General features: G+C 51.5%; 1 pseudogene; it reads right to left on the bottom strand.

Moving 5' to 3' along the window:
* Positions 1-3,140: 3,140 nt before the first annotated feature.
* On the bottom strand, positions 3,141-6,812 carry LOC103531213 (annotated as a pseudogene).
* Positions 6,813-7,513: the final 701 nt, after the last annotated feature.

Here is a 7,513-nt window from a genome sequence, read left to right as displayed (position 1 = left end):
GAAAGACAAACTTCCCAGCAGAAATCAGTGCCCTGACTGTGCTTATGAAAATCCCTTCAGAAATATTCTGATGTGGATCCGAGAGCAGTGCTGTCCCACAGAACAGTCACAAAACCAGAAGGACCCCGCCCTGTGCTCCCTGTCTCCTGCTGGGCACAGATTCTGCCAGCACCAGGGAGCTCCCTGAGCAGGCTGAGACCTGCCCCTGGCAGGCACGCAGCAGAGTCCCTGCCCCAGCACACAGCCCCTGGGCAGCAGGACCCTGCTCTGAAGGACAGCCCTGGGCACCCCTGCCTGCACACACTCCCTCAGCCCCTGCAGCCATCCCCAGCAGAAGGCAGCCCCATGGCCTCTCCCTACAACGCTGCTCCAGGACAGCCCTGCTCTGCCAAACCTTTTCCTCCTGCCCACCAAAATCCTCCCCAAGGATCCCAGCAGCTGTGGCACAGGCTGCCAGCTGGAGAAGGAAGACCCCCTCCAGGAAGCCCAGCTTCACTGCCCTGCAGCCAGAGACTCACCATGGCAGAGGCTGGGAAGATTTCTCTCTCCCCCAGCCCAGGCAGCTCTCAGCTCCCCTCCCAGCCCAGGCTGCCTTTCTCCTCTCTCTCCCTCCTCTCTCTCCCCTGCCCTGCTGCCTGCAGGCAGTGCCCTCAGCCCTGCTGCGCTCTGCAGAGGAGCTGCTCCTGCCCAGAGCTCTCTCTCTGCAGCACTCTCTGCTTGCCAGCAGCTCTCTCAGGCTCAGGAGCCCGGCCCAGCAGCACAGGACCAGCGCCAGACTTTGCCACTTGCTCAACTCTCTCGGAGCTCCCTCCAGCTCTCCCTGGGGCTCCCCAGGAACCCAATGGGACACACACTGAAGTCATCAGTGCTCATGTGCCCTCCCTCCCTCCTTTCCAGCACAGCCAGTTCCCCTCTAGACACACAACCTCTGCTTCTCCCACTCTCCCACTGGACACCCAGGCAGTGCCAGGGGGAATCTCCTTTCATTCCTCTGCCCACGCAAGCCACGGGTGACACTGGAGGTGCCAGGGATGCTCCAACCTCAGTCAGGGCAGCTGCTCAATTGAGTGACCAAGCACAGCCCTGTGGGGCTACAGGAAATGTCAGGGCACTCCAGCACAACCACCTGCTGCTGGCACAACAGCACAGGACTGTCACATCCCATGGCCCGACCCAGACAACAGCCAAAGGAGATTCCATCTCCCAGCCCAGAGTTTCCCTCTGAGGGAAAAGTTGCCCTCTGAGGGTAAACAACCTCCTGACAACATCCAAATACCCCCTGGTCAGATTAAGATGAAATGACACTCAAGGTCTTTTTCTCTACAGTCATAATATCAGTTCTCTTCCTCTAACAAAGTTTATTTTCAAGCAAGTTTTAGGGAACGCAAATTCATTGAAAGTTAGGTAAGAATATATAGATAATAAAAGCACAAAAGTAGATACTTCAATGTTCAGGCTGTGCAGTCACAAAGGCTGATTGCTTGGATCACAAAAACCACATTCTCAAATGACATCTCAACAATCCAATTCCCTCACCCCATGAGTCCAAACCTCACAAGGCATGATGATATCATAAGGCAATATCATAAGGCAATGATATCATGATGGCTACAAGCTCAGCATCTTCACTCCAGCTTCATCAGTTCAGGCAGTGGTGATATGTATGATGTGCTGAGTCCTTGTTCTTCAAGCAGTGTCACCTCCAAAGCTAAGGGTTCTGTAGCAACACCCTTGGCACTTGATGTACCTGTCAATTTAGTTCTTCAAAAGCATTTCTAATTCCATTGTTCAAGAGGTGCACTTTACAAATTGATGTGTTTTACGGTAGGGCACTCCCAATCAGAGAACTTTAGGTGGCATTACATGGAGTAACATTATTCACTATGTATAATGATCAGAAACTTCACAACAGTAGAGCATAAGAAAACCAAATAGGAATGGAAATTTTACACAAATGCAGCAGAATTACAAATACAAAAAGAACTTGTAACTAATTTTGTCTCAGTTTTGGTCATTCTGTAGATTTGGAAACCTTCATGTATCCCATAATCTGCTCTCATGGATGACTTTTCTATAGTAATTACATTCCAATGCCACGTATACACATCCCTATCTATATTAGTCAGCTATTAAATTTCCATGAGACTCCCTTAAACTATTGCTTATACATTTCTACTACTTCTATACTTCTATTTCCGTAAAATCATTGAATATATATGTCTTTAAACTACTTTTATACCTGTAGAACTGCTGCTTCACAAGAAATCAATGAAGCAAGCAAAATGTTCTGGTCCTTTTCAGCCAGATTCTTGTCTTCTGAGCTCTCACCAAACAGTTCAATCCTCTTGAAAAAAACTCGAAGTTGTAATTCTCTTATTTCATGAGACAACTGACAGAAGCCTTACTGCAGGCTGCTCGAGGTGTCCCATCACATCACCCATGGTCTCACAGAGGTTTCAGGAGAGCTCATCAAGCATCCCTCCTGACAGGCAAAGAGCAGTAACGCTCCTCTGAAGAGCTGTGCCAGCTCCTGGAGTCTACAGGTGTCTACAAGGTGGTGAAGGGTCTGGAGAACAAGTGCTCTGAGGAGAGACTGAGGGAATTGGGAATGTGCAGTTTGGAGAAGATGAGGCTGAGAGGAGAGCTGCTTGCTCTCTACATCTCCCTGAAAGGAGGTTGTGTTGAGGTGGGTGCTGGCCTCTTCTCTAAAGTGACCAGTGAGAGGAAAAGAGGACATGGCCCGAAGTTGCACCAGAGGAGGTTTAAGAGGAAGAATTTCTCTACTGAGAGAGTAGTTAGGTGTTGAAATGTTCAGCCCAGGAAGGTGGTGGAACCACCATCCCTGGAAGGATTTAAAAACCGTGTAGTAGAGATGATCCTGCTCTGTTGCTGTCAGCATTGTCCTGCAGTCTGCTGCCTCCCTCTTCTACTGCTCCCTCAGCTGCACTCCCAGCCTGCTGTGCAGGAAAAGTGTCCAGGATCTCATCCTGCCACATCCCTTTAGGAGGGTGTCATAATTGGAAATACTTTTCTGTTTTTATCTTATTTGGAAAAAAGCCTTCTTGACACTGAAACAAATATTAAAAGTCAAATTTTGGATGGAACATGAAGTGGTTCTTCAGATGACTCCATTTTGTTGTCCTGAAGAAGCTGAAGAAATCATCATTGGTGTGATGGAGCTTGGAAAACAAGGTTAACTTGACCCTTCATACTTGGTGATGGCTGTGATGGGTCAGGTAATGACAGATGCAATCAAATTTCCAGTAAAATCTCCTCTTGCACTGGGAGGAGCTTTAATGTTTTTCACTGGTATGGACACGTTGATGGGTTTTCAAATTGAAACTATAAGAGAAGCTCTTCCCACAGTCAGGACACTTGTAGGGACGTTCACCCGTATGGATCTGTAGGTGTTGGGTGAGATTTGATCTTGTTGCGAAGCCCTTCCCACACTGAGTACAGGTGTAAGGACGTTCACCCGTATGGATCCGTAGGTGTCGGGTGAGATTTGGCCTCGTTGTAAAGCCCTTCCCACACTGGGGACATGTGTAGGGTTTTTCCTCAGTGTGGACATGTTGGTGATTAATCCAAGAGGTGCTGTTGTTGAAGGCTTTCCCACAGTGACTGCAGGGATACAACTTCTCTCCTGTGTGGATGCGGTGATGGTGTGATAATGCAGAGCTATGGGTAAACTCCTTCCCACACTCCAGACACTTATAGGGTCTCTCTCCCGTGTGCATGCGGTGATGCCGTGATAAATGGGAACTCTGGGTAAACTCCTTCCCACACTCCAGACACTTATAGGGTCTCTCTCCCGTGTGGATGCGGCGATGCTGTGATAAACTGGAACTATGGGTAAACCGCTTCCCACACTCAGAACATTTAAAGGGTTTCTCACCCGTATGGATCCGTTGATGCAGGATAAAAGCTGATCTCCTGCTAAAACCTTTCCCGCAGTCGGGGCAGGTGTAGGACATGGTGCCTGTGTGATGGTGTCACCGTTGGACGAGATCCGATCTGTCACTAAACCGTCTCCTGCAGTCAGGACACCTCTGGGGTCTCTCACCCCAATGGATTTTCTGATGATGGAGATGAGCTGAGCAGATCCTAAACCTTCTCCTGCGTTGCTCACTGATGTCAAACTTTTCTCCTGCATGGATTTCAATGATTTTCAAAATTACACTTAGACCAAAATCTTTCCCATCCTTACAACACCCAGGGAGGTCTTTTCCCTGATGGAGGCATCCCATGTTTGAGAAAGAAGCCTCAGTATGGTGACAAAATAGGGTTTGAGCTTTTTTTGTGTTGGTGGCAGCCAAAACCTACATCAAACATACTGTAGGTGAAAATGGAGTGCGAGGTGGAAGAGGGAGGTTACCCATAGAGTTGGACACCCACTGCTCATCCTTCACTTCATCTTTAGGAGGTACACTGGCAACCAAAACCCAAAGGGGTCATTGCATGGGGCAGGGAGTGCTGGGGTTTTGAGCCACTCCTGGCTTGAGCTGTGATGACCCAATTGTGCTGACACTGCAAGAGGTAATTTAGGACTCCCCCATTGCTGTCTTAAACCCCTGGGATGATTCAGGGGTTTATATCTCACCCAACCACTTCGATATGAGTTTGAGTCTCCTGTCATGGTAACAAATCCCACCATGGCCTATAGGATTCCCCTCCTGCACCCACATGCAGGATGAGCCACCATCCAATGGGATGCGTTGGGGTCTCCTGAGGGAGTCCCCGATTGTGGCTTCCAAGCCCTGGGGTTACCAAGTCCCCTGGAAGGATTCCGGACTTGCCATCCTTATCCCTGGCTCAAGGGTGATTTCAGGGTCCCCAGTTGCAGACCCCAAACCCTTGGGATGACTTTGGGGTCCCCTATCACAGCCCTGCCCACCAGTATTTATTGGGCTCCCCCCATATTATTTTGACGGACCTAAAATCACAGCTCTTCCACCCTCCAGACGAGTTGGAGGGTGTCCAGTCCCACCACCCTCATCACAGGGATAAATTTAGTTTCCCCCTCCCCATCTTGTGCTGCTCACCCCAACTTTGGGCAGTACTGGGATACCAACCCCCTCCCATTACCTCCCATCACCTCCCGCTACCGGCAAAGCAGACACAGACCAGGGTGGTGGGGGGCGAGGGGGGCGATGCTCTGGTTGTCACCAGTTAGGGGGTCCCAGCTGTGGGGCAGGGGTGTGGGTGCAGCCCGGGGCGGTGGAGCAAAACCTCCCGGGACCTGCAGCGCGACCCTGCTCCTTTTGCCATGCATGGTCACCCATCTGGGGCTCTGAGCTCCCTCTGCCCCCCAGGAGCTCCTGTGCCCTTCAGAGGGGCTGGGGCTGTGCTGGGACTGCCCAGAGCAGCCTGGGCTGGGCACTGGTGTGGGGCCAGCAGCAACTGGGCTGTGCTGGGAGAGAGGGGAGGGGAGGTAGGAGAGCCTGGAGGGAGCTGTTCTGGGCTGGCAAGTGAAACCTTGGCAGAGAAAGCCATGGGTGTCCTCCATTGAGGCTGAGTCTTTCTGACAGAGCATCTGACAAGTGCCAGTGTCTGCCCCTGCAGGGGACTCACCCGGGCCATGGCACAGGCTGGGGCTGCCTGGCTGGGAGCAGCCCCGTGGGAAAGGTCTTGGTGGGCACTTGTCATGACCCGGCGAGGGCACCCAGGGAGACACAGCTCGCACCCCTTGCTTTCTCAACTCCTTAGAGAGGAGCCAAGGTGCTGCTGGATCCAACCTGAGTGCCAGACCTGGCCCTGCTGGGCAGAGGGACTGAAACCATACGGTCCCAGGGTATGCTCAACAGCTCCTCTGACACCACTGACTGGTACAGAGGGAAAGGACTGAGGGTCACATTATCACTTAGAGGAGCAATTCTTTCTCTAGGAAAGAAACAAAACAGGCCTAACAAAATCAGACAAACAAACAGCGATAAGAGGAATGTCCTGGGGCATTCCTAAATCCCCAGCCCTGAGTAAGACTGAGCAGAGGGATGGGATCAGAAGCACCCATCCAGGACACTGAGGCAAACATTCTTCTCAGATGACATCACCCTTTATCTGCCCATGAGGTTTTACCCATCCCAGGAAAACTCCAGACTGTACCATGAGGAAGTTCCCACAAAGGTGGTCTGGGCACTCCTTCTGGAGTGATCATGAGAAATACAAGTTTTGGGAGGCTGCAGACTCCAACTCTGTGGGTGCACGGGAGGTCAGCAGTGTTGTGTTGGGTTCTCCCCAGCTCTGGAATCCTCTGGGATCCACAGGGACCATGGGCTCCAGGCCAGGGCAGCTGCTCCGACCTGGCCAAGCCCAGTCTTCAACACCAGGAGCACCAACACCCTCCCTGCAGAGCAGGAAGGTGGAGGAGATGACCTTTGAAGGTGCCTTCCAGCCCAAAGCAGTAGGGATCAGAACTGGGATGTTACTGGTGTGTCACTGGTGGCCCCCCAAGGCCCAGTGCCCCAGGCTGGAGGCACGGAAGCGGTGGGACTGGAATCTTACCGGTCCGAACCTGCTTAATACCCTGGGAGGACATTGGGAGGGACTGGGAGGGAAATGGGGGAGACTGGGAGGCAGTGGGAGGGGATGGGAGGAACTGGGAGGGGATCGGGGGGCACTGGAAGGGACTGGGAGGGACTGGAAGGGTATTGAGAGAAGCTGAAAGGTAACGGGAGGGCACTGGGAGGGGATCGGGAGCACTGGGAGGGACCTGGGGGGGATTTGGGGTCCAGGGGGGTTCCGGGAGGTTTTAGCGGCCGCTCTTTTACCTCTCTCCTCCCACGCGGCTTCCGTCGCAGCCGCTGTGACGTCATAGAACGCGCGACGGCGCGCAAAAGCTGATGGGAAATGTAGTCCGGAATCGCCAAGGACTGACCCGACCCGAAACACCGCAGAAACGACCCAAAATCCCCCCCAAATCGCCCTGAAATGCCCCAAACTGGAGCCCAGCCGGCACGGAACGGCCAGGAAGCACCAAATAGCCACCAAAGGAACACAGAAAAAGGGATTTGGGGGTAAAAATTCGAGGATTTGCGGTTGAAAAGCGGGCTTAGGGGCTGACAAATGGGCATTTGGGGTAAAAAACGAAGGGATTTGGGGTGGAAAAGGGAGATTTGGGGTCTAAAAGGGTTTTTTTTTTTGGTAAAAGCTCAACGATTTCGGGTGTAAAAATGTAGGATTTGAGATAAGAAATGGGCATTTTTTCATAAAAACAAAGGGGTTTAGGGTCGAAAATGTGTATTTGGAGATGAAAAGAGGGTTGGGCAGGCAGTCAGGTGTGGCTCTGCCATGTAATAAACTCATGAGTCGAACAAAGTTTTAAGATCAATATATATTTATTGAGGTGTATGAGTAAGGCAGCACGCTGGGCGACCAGGGAGTTACAGCTGCACCAAGGTTCCCCCCAAACTGCAGCAAAGCAGGGTTTTTATACACGTTCATTTTATACACGTTCATTTTTATACACGTTCATACAAAATACAAAAGAGGCCCCTGGTTTCAACATCTATACCAT

Source organism: Calypte anna, unplaced genomic scaffold (assembly GCF_003957555.1).
Source record: "Calypte anna isolate BGI_N300 unplaced genomic scaffold, bCalAnn1_v1.p scaffold_147_arrow_ctg1, whole genome shotgun sequence".
Lineage (NCBI taxonomy): Eukaryota > Metazoa > Chordata > Aves > Apodiformes > Trochilidae > Calypte > Calypte anna.
The sequence above is the reverse complement of the archived record's forward strand: the minus strand, read 5'-3'. Positions and strand labels throughout refer to the sequence as shown.